General features: G+C 39.3%; 1 protein-coding gene across 8 annotated transcripts in view; it reads right to left on the bottom strand.

Moving 5' to 3' along the window:
- LOC133526400 (stress-activated protein kinase JNK) overlaps positions 1-16588 on the bottom strand; it is a 483516-nt gene that overhangs the window by 77932 nt on the left and 388996 nt on the right. For 7 of the 8 annotated variants that reach the window (XM_061863021.1, XM_061863024.1, XM_061863017.1 and 4 more), the window contains exons 2-3: positions 9764-9792; positions 13-35 (exon numbers count right to left, since the gene is read on the bottom strand). The gene's annotated coding sequence lies outside the window, so the exon portion shown is untranslated. The remainder of the gene's footprint in view (positions 1-12; positions 36-9763; positions 9793-16588) is intronic. The other variant, XM_061863023.1, reaches the window with a different exon arrangement.

Here is a 16588-nt window from a genome sequence, read left to right as displayed (position 1 = left end):
TTTAATACTTACCACTTTTGATCACCGTGATTATTCTGAAACAATACCAAATTTCATATTAGTTTAGGTCTTCACATGCAACTATTAGGCTAGGTAAACACTAAAAAAATTAACGCCGTGTGAAGCTAGCCTTATTATGTTGGACAGTTGAAAGGAAAAATCCTACAAAGGGGAAAAGCTAGTCCACAATTCAGGCAATAAAGCTCTATTCCACCAAATCTTAATCCAAATCACAGCTCCAAAGATTTACCGCCCACGGAATGCACATGTACTCACATCAACACTTTTAACCAACTATGGACCTTATGTAGTTGCAATAAGATGTATATGCATTGTCAGTTCTGTGGGCTAGTGTTGGTAGGGACTCGACTCGTTTTTACAAGACTCACGGCCCGAGTCTTATAATGATTGCTAAAGATACGAAATGGATTAGATGAATGAATGAATTAATTTATTTCATAAACATCAAATTACATAGATTTCCTTAAATTAGAAACTCTGCTTCCTAAATAGGTATAACCTGTACTTTAGGGTAAACAGCGCTCCTCCCCAAAAATTTAGTTGCAAGAGATGTTTTATTTATATAAATTTTAGATGAAAATTGAAAAACTTTAGTATCATTAATACTGAGAAATTTAACTTATAAATCTAAACATGTGTATGTGTGTGTGTGTGTGTGTGTGTGTGTGTGTGTGTGTGTGTGTGTGTGTGTGTGTGTGTGTATGTGTGTGTTTGTGTGTGTATGCAAAAAGAGAAAATGAATATGCAGAAATGTTCAAAAGATAGTTAAGTAATTATGTTCATAATATCTTCAGTGTTTTCGTAATTTTGATGTAAAAGCCAGTCTGTAACAATATTTTTGCATTCCCTTTTAGTTTTGTCGTAAATATTTAGTGTTTTATTAAGTTTATTATAAATATAAATATATAGATACTCGTATGTCACTGTCAAAGTTGACGTTTCTTCAAACAAAAACCGGGCCGTCATCGCTGAAAAACTTACGAGTCTTAAGTCTCACGTCGAGTCCTTTATTGAGAATTTTATAAGCGCAACTCAAAATGACTCGAGCCCCCGAATAAAGACTCCGTCAACGATTTTATAGGTTATATCATATATATCTAAATCACAGTATAGAAAATAGGCGTTATTGTTTGATTTATGTAGTTGTGTACCTAAGCCATGAATTTTACAAGAAGACAATGTATTTTAGTATATATTTAAACCTTAGTGCACAATTTACAAAAAAATGACGCATTCTCTACCAGTCAACCATAGGGCTAAACAGAAACAGTTATTTTGGTGCAGGTTTGTAAAGAGTTGATATAAAAATAGACACATGTCGAGACTACTATGATAATATAACTACGCAAATATGCATTTTGCTTTTACATAAAACAAAATTGAGCCTCAAACAAGTTGAAAATTACACGAGTTTCGACTTTTATAAGATTCTGAACATTGTAGTCCAGTCCTAAAGCAGAGGACTCGGGGGACTCGAGACCTAAGCAACATGTTAACCCTTTCCCGTAGATTTCCGTTCCATGTTGGGTTAAAAATACCGCTGCACCGTCTAGACGGATCCTAATTGTAATTTATGATCGGTGCACCGCCGCGTGACTGTGCATATTGCAACACAAATAGCTTTATCATATTCATATACACAAAACTAGTGTTGCACATCCCTAAAATACAGTTAGATAATTTTTTGTTTTGGAAATGTTTACGATAATTAATGTTGTCCAAGTAAAGTCCTGAGCTTATTACTTGCCACTTATCTGACGAATAAAGTTATCGTTGGCGTTTCACAATCTTCAAATAAGCTTAATTGGTAGATAAAGTGCTAAGTTTTATACGGCAGTTAATTATTTGTTAATTAACTATCCAATAATTGACTGAGATTTTGTGAAATAGACCTTGAACGTAGTAAATCTTCTGGTCTAGAAATTCAGTACTTTTTATTGGGTGAACACATTGAAAGTATGCGTACGTATCATCAATCATGTATCGTATCCTAAAGCCACAAGATATAACCTAAAAATTACTAATTGTCAACGACCAAACACGATGGGACACGTTTGTGGGAGTTACCAAAAATACATTTTTGAGTTGAACCATATGAGAAAGGCCTTAATATAAACATATAAATTTCCCCCAAAATACTAGCTTTCCACAATAACCGTGAGAAAAAGCGTACAAAAATAAGCATATATCGCAGTCATCGTTAATCCCGCGCGCCGGAAAATATTTCATTGCTGGCCGGGAGCTTTTGCGTGTACGCTGTTATTTATGGTCCGCGGACTCGAGCATTCCTGTCGACGGCATTTTTCACGATTCATTCACGTTGACATGATTATTACACGTACATCTATTGAGAATTAGATCGTCGAACTGTCAGACGCTCTTGTTGAAAGGTAAAAATCTATTTTTATTATACGGCATGGCCTATGGAAGGTAGAGTTAAGGAATAGAATCTCCATATACCAAAAAGTGTCCGACAAAAAACCATAAATAGGTGGCGCTACAATACCTAGAATACTTGAGAGAAAAATCTAATCATAGACAGCGCACTTCACTCCGTCAATAACGCCTAGGTTCTTAGCTACTCTAGCGCTACTCTGGAGAGACTTGGAACTATTATTTGTAGCTGACAGCTGGACACTTTTGCAACAGTTCTGCCTATGGAGAGTCTATTCCTTGCCTCTACCTTCCATAGCATGGCCTTTTTGTTGTTGTCAATAATGTCAATGTGGACTACTGCCATAGACAGTAGACAAGATGGCGCTGGTCGCCGCTGCAAAGGCTGCGGTCAGCTAATGGAACGGCGTGTGGTACGACTGCGATCGTGGCCCACAAATGGTCTCGCCGGAAGATCAGCGCCGACTTTCGGGTCAGTATTGTACAGAGGATCGAGAGATCATTTCGTGGTAAACTTAAATATTTACCTATTTTATGTATTCATGTAGTCTTTAGTAATACTTTTGTATGTAAATTTAGTATTAAGTTTATCACGAATAAAATATTTGGTTCTTGATTCTTATTGTGCCTGTAAGGCAAATTAGAATGTTCACTGATATCAAAATGATATCTGAATGTCATTTAGCTATCGTGCATTTCGCTCGTACTTGTGTATTGGGGCAAGGAAGACGCACGATCGATAACTAAATAACATTGGTTTGGTTTTTGCAAAATATACTTTTATTTTCGTAGATAAAAACTTTTATTGACCAAAGACAACTTTTTTTCAAAAGCGGAAAGTTGTGTATTGCAAAATTACGTTTCAAAAGTTCAGTGTAATAAAGCTTAATAATAACAGAACCAGGGAAGCCTGTGAAACAGAGTGTGGAAACAAAACTCGTCGATTTCCAGTTCTAAGAAACTTTTATAACAGGTAAATTGCGAAAGGTCTTCAGGTGGGTGCCACACAGCCAAGTAGCAGCGATATCGAATAGATTTAACTGATTAAATTATGTACCTATATAGTCAGATTTCTACAGAACGCCCTGATCTCTACTACTTACTATGGATATTTAAGAACCTTGAAAAATTTAAACCAAAAACGCATATACCCAAGTACATTTTAAAAATGGTATAATTTCTATATATACTCTGGCAACACACACTTCAGTAGGAAAAGGCGCAAAATTTAAATTTTCTATGGGAAGACAACCCCTCGCGCATTATTTTTTTTTTTTCAATTTGTCGCCTTTTTCTACTGACACAAATTGCTTGCCAAACTATATATTCGTTTTGATATCTCTTATTAATCCTTGTTAAAACTTTTAGGTACTCATATTTCGTCAGTTGTCGAACTTGGACTACAAACACATCGGTCACAAATCGGTTGTAATGGCAGTTCGCTTTCGCTCGCCGCCGCTGTAACAGCAACCTTACCTCCCCTACCTTAAATTAAAGGGGCAAACCAATTTCCATTATGTTTTCAAAACGCTTCGTCCACTTATCTGCAAGATAACTCTTTGAACCCGACATCCGTATTGCGTTTGATTAAGGTTCTGATTGGCGTGGCAATAGGTTGGGTCGGACAAGTGACGGAACGTTGAACTTTCGTATAGGGCAGACTAAAGGATTCAGAATGGAAGATTCAGAATCAAAGGGAAATAGGAAATGCAGGTTACATGAAATATCCATCGTAGACTGCATCGGCACCTACCCCAATACAATTTCCCAATAAAAAAAAGCACGCTAGGTGTGTTCATTTTATATTGGAAGTGAAAGTTTCTATTTCGCACAGATTTAATATATCATTAAAATACCGCTATTCCCCAGTACTGTGAAGATGTATCTCACCGCGGGGACCCATAAACCACCCGGTTATTCGCACGGAACCCTAATGTTTTCATTTGCATTTAGATAAATTACACTGTCCGTTTACATACTGAGATTTTAATTTAAAAAAGCTTTAGGTAACAAATATATAAGTATGGCAACGTTTCCATGTAAATAAAGGAAAGATTTACACTATTTGCTGACAAGAAGATCGATTCGAACTCAGAAATGTATATCATTTTATATCACCCGAAAGTGTAAGCGCTGCGAGTAGTCTTTACTTTTTGAACAGGCCGGTATAGTTCGTGTCATACACGATGACACGCAGATTTGTCAAATCTAACCTTTATTAACATGACAATACGAGTCAAGACACGCGTCGTTGTGAATGACACGATCTACCTGGAGTGCCAGGCGCCTTCTTAACGCGTGTCGACCACCATGGAGTTGATAATTGATAAACATTGAACATCGTTCCAAGCCTTATTTAACGCGCCTCCGGTTTGTGGTTTTTGAAACAATACTAAATAGATTATTTTGATAAGCTTGTTTAAATACTGAAAACTATACCTATTAGCCTTGTATCTCAGTGAAACAGTATCTGGAATTAGTTGTTTTTCTCTGTTCTTTATAGTCGTCCTTGTCCGAGGATCGTGACCATAACAATCGCTCTCCATTTAGCCCTCTTAATTGCGTCGCTCCACCGCATTGAAATTGGTCCTCACCCTAATAATAATAACTTGTTTTTGGATACCTAGCATTGAGCAGTACACACAGTATCAGACCAGTATCTAGTCCATCGCTTTCACCCAATAGCCTCGTTTAGTAGTCTTTACATCCTGGCGGGTGTCCTCTGCGTGCCATGACACGGGCAAGGGCAGCATCCGATTGGTGTAGTCGTACCCCTTACATCCCAAAGTGTTAGAAGGTTGTTTGGGGGTGCAGAGTTCCTCTAGGATGTATCTATTTCTTCTTCTAGTCGTTCGTGGTAATCCTAAGTTTGGAGTTATTTAATTGAAAGTAATCGAAACAACAGGGGAAATATTCCAACCAGTGCGTGCAAGTTGCATTGCGAATAATGTGAAATAATCTACAAAGTATGCTGAGATATTTAAAGTTCGTGTAGATAGCGTATGTACATCTACGATATTCACCATACTAATACCTTTAAGCACTAGCCCTTTCCACAGATCATTGTACAAGCCACAAAGCCCCAATCTCCATAACCACCGGCATCGCCCTTGCGAATATTCATTACCATCCGTCATTACCATGCCATCAATCATTCGTGTTTGCTGATTTGTCATTCTCTTTGGCGGGAGTGATTGGATTCGCGCGGTCGAGATCGTGTGAGGTAGTAAAATCGGAATGAAAGACGTGGGGCACTATTTTGATATGCGCTACCTGACACATGATATCGTTGTTGCATATCGGTAAAATAGTTGATGTTTTGTTGTTGTACGGTAAAACGATCGAACATGGAGTGTGTTTACTGTATGTTTTTCCTCGTAGCCAGTAAACAATACGACAACAGTCAGTATTAGCAGTAGTTAAGTGGGTAAGGTTCGCAATATTATCTGCACACACTTTACTCGTTTAATAACAAAATTGTGTCAGGTCATTTTTAACATCTGACGCGCTTGGCGCTAAGGAACTCACAATAAAGTGAAATTAACTCTGTCTGATACCGATTTTTGATTTTGAAGAAACCAAGCATGTAGAAAATTTTGAGGATGGACATAGGCTACTTTATTTTTTGAAATTTAACCCCTTGGGAGAAGGAGGGGTTGCAGTCCGAATCCGACACGGCCGGAGCCGCTGGTAACTGAATAACTTCTGCAAGCTATACAGTTGATAGTTACCGACGAGTTCTTTAAACGACCAGCTAGCTCTTCAATGTAAAAGAAATCTTACGTCCCAAGCAACACGGTTCGAAATGGCTGTCTACCGATACAGTTAGCAAATAACTATGCACTGCGCGGTTGGTACGGTGTCGTTTCGGAGATAACAACATGAATATTCAAGGGAACACATGATAGCTTCATATCGCTATTTGGGCGGTAGACCGTTAAATAACAGATGTGACATTGCAATTTTCAACGAAACTTACATAACCCAACGATTGCTAACAGAAATAACGGCGTGGCAAAATAGTCGTAACTTGGCTTTTATTCTTCCTGATTTATAGGAAAAGTGCTCGACTGACAAAAAATAATCGAGAAAGCCAGCAAGGATTGAGTTTAATTCACGCCCCCGCTACTGACACCAACACCAAAACAACTTTTATAGAGACAGATAACACGTCAACCTTTGATCACACGACATGTAGATTAACATGAAACCGCCATTGTTATTATCATTTCAGGTCTTATTACCAGGCCAATTCGAACGTACACTGACTTAAGAATAACATCTAAACAATGTCATGTATCGTCCATTTCGCTCGTACTTGCCGAGTGAGACGCACAATAACTAAATGACATCATTCAGATATGATTCTGATGGCACTGTACCTTTGAATTCGCCTGTCAGAAAGAATTTATTGCTGTCCTCTGTGATTACCACAACGGTGCCCAAAAACATCTATCAAGCTTACAGGTTTTAAGGCTAAACTATTTTAAGCTTCGCAGCACAAGGTGTGAAACCTAATCGGTTAGAACGTTAGTAAACAACGGCCATAAAGGCGATGGCGCGGTTAACCGTGCAGTGGCGCAGATAGGAGCATGAATATTCAAAAATCTGATACAGGTTTAACGTTTGTGCTTGGTATTTGCCAGTTTCATACTGGTTTTTAGTTAACAGCTACTAGAGCACGATTCCAGAGCTGCCAGACCTTACTTTTGTTCTTATGACTAAAATGTATGGGATAACATAGTGTTGGTATGTACTTTTTATGTATGTTTTAAAAAATATTGTTAAAAATTGATAATCAACATTGCCAGACCATTTCCGCCGGCGGTAACTTTTACCAGAAGCTTTAAAGCTGATCTTGGACTATACTACTATAGCTATCAAATCTTATGCTCCTTTATTTTTATACGTGATTTTTTGTTACTAAAAGACGGCCGTGTTCTTATAATTTTCATATTAATTATTATCGCTTTCGAATAAAGATAAACACCGTGAGGGAACGTAACTACTAGCGATGAGGCCAAACTTCCCCTCTGGATTGGAGGTTTAGATGACAATCGCTTTCGTAAAAACTAGTGCCTAGTGCCAATTCTTTACAGTAGATTGCCGAACTGGCCGCAGCCTCCCTGAGTGAGCCCTGGCAAATGTAAGGACAACGCTTGGAAAAAAATAAAGAATTAAAATAATAATAATTGGTACTCGTCAAAATTAAGTAAGTTCCTGCGGTACAGACTTTATTGGCGGAATGAACGATACTAAATAACCGGAACACTGCAGTTTGCTAAACAAAGTCGTCTATAAAAGTCCTAAGTCGTGTTTAAATTTAAAACGTCAAAGAATGAATTCCGCTCGACGGGACAGAAGGGCCCTGGGCCGGCGGTGAAATTGCTCAGCCCATCGATTAGGGCAAGGACTTGACGATACGAGGATGACGGGACGGTAATGATGTGATGACGAACTTATGTGACATAACGTGGAATAATGAATATGTAGTAGTTTAAAACAAAGCCTCCTAAAATAAATAGATGTTTAAATTTAAAACGTTAAAGAATGAATTCCGCTTGACGAGGCAGAAGAGCCCTGAGGCGGCGGTGAAATTGCGCAGCCCATCGATTAGGGCAAGTACATGGCGACACGGCGATGACGGACGATAGTGAATGTGTAGTAGGTTAAAACAAAGCCTTCAAAACAAAAATTAACCCGTCAAAGTATTAGTTCCGCTCGAAGCGGCAGAAGGGCCCGGAGGTAGCGGTGAAATTGCTGAGTCCATCGATTAGGGCAACCACATGACGACACGGGAATGACATAACGGGAATGACGGGACGGTAATTATGTTTTCGTTCAGTTGTCCTTAGTGTCAAAAATTTTTACCTAAAGAAACTAACTGTTTCAAAGATTCGTTTGGTGTCCTGAAAAATAAAGTTTGTGGGTATCCTTGATTAACAACAATTTCCTTAAAACATTTTTATAATCATTGTTTCAATAATTTATTGAGGTCAGTTTACTTAAAATTTTCGCAATTTGTCTAAAATTATGGCCTTCCGTTTTACATGTGTTTGCTAAAAACCAATAGAATCACTACACGCTGAGCGGGGAAAACAAATGAAGTGATTCTATTGGTTCCACAAAAACACATTCCCCGCTACGCATCCTCGCACATCGCTGGTGGAAACGCAGCCTAAAAATAAACTCGAAATAGATTATCACTCTAAATTATTTTCCCTAATCTTATATTCACACAACTACAGCGTGTTCTATGATTCAACATATTAATTATACTATCAGAACGCGTCGAAACACCCTCGTATTCTCATGAATTTTTTATATCACGAAATATCATAATTACCTGCTATTTTATTTAAATCAAAATTATTCTGACGAAAGCGCCCATTCATAAAAGAAAGAGACTACATTATACATTCCGCTTCTTGTTATAGTGAGATGGAGAATCATCTTTTATTAACGTTCTTAAAATAGATGAAAAGCTGAGATTCAAAGGTGTACATTACATTTGGGAATTATTCATTGGGTAACACAAGTGGGGCGAATGCCGCAACCGAGTACGTACCTAGTTATGTAACAAAATAGTTTGTAATTGTATGCGAACTTTGCCAACTCTATCCCTTTTCATTGGTATTCCAGTAAATTGCATAGTGTACTTACAGTGTAGTATACAGGTTGATTCAAAGTCGTGATAAGAAATATGTGTTTCTTACTCTCTATACGTTTAGTATAAACATTTGTACGAACCTCTATAACTCGAAAAAATAGATATATTCTTTTATCACGAAATTATTTATCAACAAACCACTGTAATAAGAATATTTTATTTATTTTACCTCTGAAACTCGAAATCTCTTTATGACAAATAAAAACCAACGTCCCGATTCGAAGAATGAGATACGATAACGATAAGTTCTGGTTTAGATAAGTTCTCATTTAGATATCGTTTATATGTAGTCTAATTGACAGAAGCAGCTCGATTCGGGCAACCAATGTCACTTTGACGTTAGAAATATCGTAGATAGATCTTATTGGGATCTCAGCGGAATCCAAATAAACGTCAATTTTGTCATGTCGTTTGGTTATCGATCTTTCCAAGATCTTAAACGTGTCTTAATAATTCTTCGAATCGGGCCGTAAGACGGAAACTCGTTAACACGAACTTTTTTGTGTTACTCTTCAGAATCCTGCTATCTAGGTTCCACTATATTTTTTTTAGGGAGCTTTATCGGGAAATGTGGTTAATATTAACGTCTTTTTTGTAATTTAATTTATTTGACATTTTTTGACAAATCGCATTATTTCCTGCAGCCAGGATAAAATGTTGATTGATTATTTAACTTACCAAATCAGTAACTGGTTTGGTTCAGGATTCTGTAACAAAATAAAACTTTGATTTGAATAATCCTAGTTTTGAAATGCAACATACGAGATTTCAGTTCTAGTTTGTCGTTTTATTATATTTAGTAAGACCCTTTTTTCAAGAAAAAAACAGTAATAAGCACGATACGACCGAATTAACAAAGTCACGACGTTTTTTAGGTTAATCAATTTATAAATTAAAAGAAAAAAAAAATGTTTCTTTCAAATCTTTAAATACTGTTTAGGACACCCTGTACACAAACCGCAGTAAATAGCAGTGAGGGCAACAAACGTTCCAACATTTTAATGATACATTCGAGGCCAATTCGGATTTACCAACTAGTCATGATTTTGATATTTTTTGATACTTTACGGTCTTGATGATTGGAGCGCATGTCACGCATGACATTCATTGCATTTCGCATACATTAGCGACGCTGATGCTCAGAGCGATCATCAAGATTATACTCGTATCAATACCAGATCAAAACCTTCACCAACTGTTGAATCAGAGACGGCCTCATGGAGTGTGCTTGCAATCTGCTGCTCGTAGCAGTTCGTAGCACCTGCCGTAGCGTGCCGTAGACGTCTACGGGCTACGAACGCGTCTAGCGTGTGGGTGCACATACATATGTATAAATAATATGTAGGTATGTAAGCATGGTTTCCTAGTTAGAACAAAGGATAAAGTAGATAATAATCATAAATTATTGGGCCCCTTAGGAGTCGCGCTCGGCATCTTGCCAAAACTTCTGAGGGTAAGTATAAACCAACCAAAGCATATATCTATCGCAATAATTTATATATTGATACTATCTAGATATACAAAAGCAATTCAAATCGCACCAATATGTATAAAAGTCGAATGAATATTACATTTCCAAAAGATCGTAGTCACTATAAAATCTGAATATAACTTGACCAAAATGAGCCACCATAAATAAAAAGTACGAGTATACAGGGTGAAAATTTAACCACCAGCAATACTCTGCGTAGTGACTGCCAAAATAACGAAAAAAAGTTAGCTATTTCATAGTTTCCAGCTGATGTGATTCCGCTGATTTCTATTGAACATTGGACAAATGCGAAAAGACCTGTGGGGCGCCCGATGTTAAGATTTAGAGACTCCTGCAAGCGTGACATGGAATGCTTTGGCATCGATACCGGCGACTGGGAAGAACGTGCTGCATTGAGACCCGAGTGGCGTAGAGACCTATGTGTGGGAGTGAAGAGGCACGACGACGTGTGGCTGGAAAACTTGAGGCATAAAAGGAACAGGCGTTGGTGGAGTGGTCTCATATCCAGAGGCACAACATACACATACATGCAACTTATGCGGCAAGAAGTGTCGTTATGCGGTAAGAAGTGTTGCTTGTATCTTCTGGCCGAAGGGTGTCGTGTTTCGGAGGTTCCGGGGCAAACTGCCGAATCCGACACAAGAGCAGCCGATTCAACGGAGCCACTCCGTTTTGTTGGCTAAATAGTGTTTAGTGTAATTTTATAAAATGTATATGAATGATAGTCTGTAAGGTATTTGTAATATGGGCCTTGTTGCCTGAATCAAATTTTAAATAAATGAATAAAATAGTCATAAGCGGAAATGCATTGGCCATCTCAACCGCTCTTGACACAGCGTTGCAACAATCATCCGTCAGGGATGCACTGGCCATTGATTGATTGATTGGACAACCAAGTTTTTTTCTCGTATTCGACATGGGTCCTATAATAAAAGTTGTTCAGTATGACTTAAAGTGACTACGCAGAGTACGGCTGGTTAAAATTTCACCCTGTATAAGTTATAGTGTACGATTTAAAGCAGGCTATGGAATTGACTAGACGTATGTTACGTAAAGAACCTTCATATTTCAAACAGAAAAATACCCTGGCATTTAATATGCATAGGCAGAAATTGGCCATTGTACTAATAAAATTGAATTATTTAACAATTGAATAAATAATTGTAATTTGCAGCAACTTCTAACTCCCCCCAACCGCCACTGGCACCTTGCGGCAAACGAACGGCCTGATTCGAACTTTAAGATACGTCAAATATTAGGTCTAGATACGATATCGATCGGATGTTCATTCATTCTTTTAAAATGACCGCTTCAGTCCAGTGGGACTATTTCGCCAGTATCCAGGTATTAACTTTAATCACGACTAAAATTGTACGGTTAGTACAAGACAGTGTACGGTGATTTCATCAGCTCTTGTAAAGCAATAGCTGGACTTTGCAAGTAGCACGTGGACTACCGGCCGTTGACTCCAAAATGGTGGTTAAATACGTTTCAAGATTATTTCTCCATTCACTGCACACTACCACATTAGTTTACTGTATAATACGTTATCGATATTACATATTAAACGATATTAATGAGCAAAAAACAAAAGGAATAAAACAAATGAGACTAACTATCAAGATGGCGCTCGAACTGGAAGACCTGGAGGTTTAAGTTACGTTTTTGTTTGAAGAAACGTCAAATATTAGGTCTAGTTACGATATGGATCGGATATGTATCCATATCGTATCTAGACTTAATATATGACGAATTTTAAAATTCGAATCGGACCGTAAGTCGATTGAAAGGTAAAGGTAAATGTAACTTCGGGGTTGAAAGGGGTTTTATTGGCTTCGTTGTGGTTGAGTTTTGTTTTTTTTTGTTTTTTGCAAGGTCAGACCGCAACCTCTGGGAATATTACGCAAAACTCTGGGTGGGGGGCGCCACTAGGACAAACTGTAAACAAACTGCCTTAATGTCTCAATGTCAAATTTATTCGTAATAAATAAACTGTGAAAACTTGATTAAAAACTGGTAGGTAGATTTTATTATTATTGTATCTCCTTGGATTTCACGGGCCTATAAATCCCGGTCTTTTGATAGGCTTGCGTGGGGATATAGATCCAACACGTAGAGGCCCCTTGGAGAGCTTTAATGTCATGTAGAACGCCTGCTGGAACCCGTTCACAGGCGCAACAATAGACACCCATGAACCGGTCGCAGCAGGCATTGGGACTATTGTAGTAAAAATGAACAGTATAACGGTCTATGGATTGAAGTTTGGGAGGACAATGAGACTGGGTTATTGCAAAGACGTCCGGACACCTGCCATAACAATGTTTCCACTAGTTATCGAGGCAGGCGGTGACTCGCCGCCCACTAGATGGGCCCCTGAAAATGCCGTCGTGAAGACGACCAGGAGCAACACCGGTGTGAGCGGCTCAGGGGTGTCGAGAGGTGTACGCCGCTTTCTACCCAGTGGCTGATAACAGCCACTGTGCCAACTCGCGTCTTATGCAAGTTTTCACTTCCACCCCTGGAGCATTTAGCTCTAACGACTCCTCTCTGGACGGCCAATGAAGGCAAGCCAGAGCTGAGAGTCCTGCGGGTCCCCTTGGGGTCCACTCCGACCGACGAAGACACGCCGGAGACGTAGACCCTGACCGACTCTCGGGAGTACTCGGGTCCGTGGGGTCGTTACTCCCCAACAGCTCGCCACAAGCTGCCCTGCGGATTTATTATTATTATTATTATAATCTTTAATTCAGACCAAGGATCCATATTTTGTTAGTAATTACATAAAAACATAAAAAAACCATAGAAACTAGTGTTAGTGTATAACATAGAAATAAAAATAATGTTATGTAAGAGCATGGAGCCCAATCCACCTCTTCAACACTGGCGAGTCCCAGCGATCAACAACAGCGCACAGGAGCGTGTTGCGGCTGTCGCGTGTGCGCCGCATCATGGAGGCGCAGCGCGCGCGCATAATGGCGGCGAAACCCGCCGTGCGCGACTCTGCGAACATCGCAGAAGCACTGCAGTAGCGCGGCAGCCGCAACAACGCTCTGTACGCGTTGTTGTATTGTACTCGCAGGTCGCTGTATGCCTTCTGCGTATAGTTAACCCATAGGCTGCATGTATAGAATGACTGGCAGTAAGCTTTAAATAGTGTAATTTTTACTTGCTCAGTACATTTTGCAAACCTACGGGCCAGCATGTTGCATCGGACAGACAGCGCCCTGCGCTCCCGCTCTATATCAGCATTGTCTTTTTGGTCCGCGGTGACCCAATGACCCAGATACTTGAACTTGTCTACCCTATGTAGTTTTACACCAGTAAGTACAAACTCAGGAGCATCAGTATAACGAATTTTATCTGGTTTGAACATCATAAACTCACTCTTCTGAGCATTGTATCTGAGTCCGTTGGCCACCGCATAGGACTCACAAATATTGAGCAGTTTCTTCAGTGCGCCACTCGAGGGGCTCAGCAGCACCATGTCGTCCGCATAACTAATATTATTTACACAGACTCCATTTATATGACAGCCGATACCAGTACTGCTGAGCTCCTCGATCAGCGCGTTGACGTAAAGGTTGAAGAGCGTGGGAGAGGTTAGCCCCCCCTGCCTCACCCCGCACTCCAACCTGTACTCATCGGAGAAAGAGCGTGCCCATCTTACACAGTTGCTCTGATTATAATACCAATGCATAAACAAGGATGTTATTTCTCCAGGTACACTAGTTTCCGTCATTAATTTCCTCCATAGTACGTCGTAGGCAACAAGGTCGAAGGCTTTTGACAAATCAAGGAAAATGGCGAATACTGGTGTCTTTCTACTAGTATAGTACTTCACAGTCTCCTTGAGACACAGGACAGCACTTTCGCAAGAAAGATTTGGCCTGAAGCCAAACTGCGCGTCGTGGAGTTTAATGTGCTTATCCAAATGCTTACCAAGAAGACTATCAAGCACCTTAGCAATGACAGTGGCTAGAGAAATTGGTCTATAGTTATTAACATCAGAATGGTCACCAGTTTTATTTTTAATTATAGGAACCACTGTAGTACGCATCAACTTTTCCGGTAAATATGAGTGGCTCAGACACAAAGTAAAAAACGTTGACAACACCCTGTGCAGATGAGCTCCAGCGTGCTGCAGGTGCTCAATGCTGAGGCTGTCATGGCCCGGCGACTTGCCTCGCACCATTCCCTTTATGACCTCGCTCACTTCCTTCGCGGTAAATATCACTTTCAGATCGCCACTGACATCCTCAGCACTAGGCACCCACGGCGTCGCCGTCCCAAGTGGAGATTTGACACTAAAATGAGAGCGGAACACATTTGCTATGCCGACGGGATCACACACTCCCGCTACACTCACGGGAAGGCTCGATCTAGGGTTTAATCTGTTAGTGGTTTTCCAAAACTGACGGAACTTTTTATTTGAGTGTTGTTCAGCTAAAATGTCCATTTTTATACGTTCTTGATTATTCTGGCACCACTTTAATATTGATTTAAACACACGTCTGGACTCACACATCTCCCTGTACACGGGTCCAGAGTTCGGTCTGCCGTGCACTAACCAACTCCCAAAACAAAGCCGAGCCTTCTCGTGAGCACCCCGCACGTACTTATTCCACCCAGTGACATGTCTACGTTTGCGAGTTATATTTACATTAACGTTATAACAACACTCGGCAGCTTTGGACAGTGTACAGATAAGACCGTCGTAAATTGTGTCTAATAATCTTTGATGGCTTTTATTACAACACAGTTTATCGCTGCATTCACTAAATTCTACAGGAAAAGCAAATTCTCGTAATTTTTCATGACACATGCTATGATAATTATCAATCTGTGATTTATCACGCTCCCCCCATATTACCTTATCTATGCACTGATTTTTAACTAATATTTTAGGTTTCAATATATTAAAATTACACTCAATACTTAGAGGATAGTGATCGGACCGAGTGATTTTAAAGGTATATTCTTGACCACATTTAGCGACAAAAATGTCGTTTCCGCAAAGTCAATAAATTGATAAATAAAATGATTTTATTTCAGATATAAATACATAGTTTAGTGCTAGTGGAAATACAGACTAATTTTATTCTTTAAATCTTATATAACATTATTTTGCTCCTTATGACCTCAGGAATGCGTGGTTAAAATCTGTCTGGTTTTACCAGCCCACAGTGTATAATTTATTCTATGGCTAACAGTTTGCGCTAGTGCTGCCTCTGGCGGCAGAACATTGCAGTATTTCCTATTGTATATCGTTACTCTGCAAGTGCATACCACAGCAGTATAATTTTAGTACAAAATATCTAGTGATATAGCCGAGGAATTTTTTTTTAGTTTAAAATTTATTGCACTATACATGAAGAGTACAAATGGCGGACTTAATGCCAGAAGGCATTCTCTACCAGTCAACCATGGGGTCCATGGGCTAAACCGAAAGATCTAGTTGGTGCAGGGTCAGGGTTAGAGTAATTTTTTTTTAACACAAGTCAATTTTGGAGTAATTGAGACAAACGGCGAAACGACCTGATTCGAACTTTAAGATACATCAAAAATGTCCTAAAGACGACATGAATTGGATATGTCAGTGTCAAACATGACGTTTTTGTTTAAAGAAACGTCACTTCTGACACTGGCATATCTAATACATATCGTATCTTTAGCAAATGTTTGACGTATCTTAAAGTTCGAATGGGGCCGAAAAGGTAAAAGCCGGTGCGACGGTCATATCTTCATATCCTTTTTCTTCTAATTTCCTGGATATAGACTCACTCTTAACATCAAAATTATATTTAATTTTCAACACCTCTACTGCTGCCTGTACCTACACCACAGCCCGAAGTCGAATAAAAGGTAAAAGAAAGTTAGGGGTCGCAAGGCATTTCTGATTGCCTTCGTTTGCCGCGCTGTTTCTATTTTCGGGCGGACAAAGAGTTTGGTAAAGTGTTGTTAACCTTCCACATTTTACTACCACGTTCTCGTGTTTCGGTTCTCGTTATATT

The sequence above is a fragment of the Cydia pomonella genome, chromosome 16 (genome assembly GCF_033807575.1).
Source record: "Cydia pomonella isolate Wapato2018A chromosome 16, ilCydPomo1, whole genome shotgun sequence".
NCBI classification, from domain to species: Eukaryota; Metazoa; Arthropoda; class Insecta; order Lepidoptera; family Tortricidae; genus Cydia; species Cydia pomonella.
This window is presented reverse-complemented; position numbering and strand designations above follow the sequence as displayed.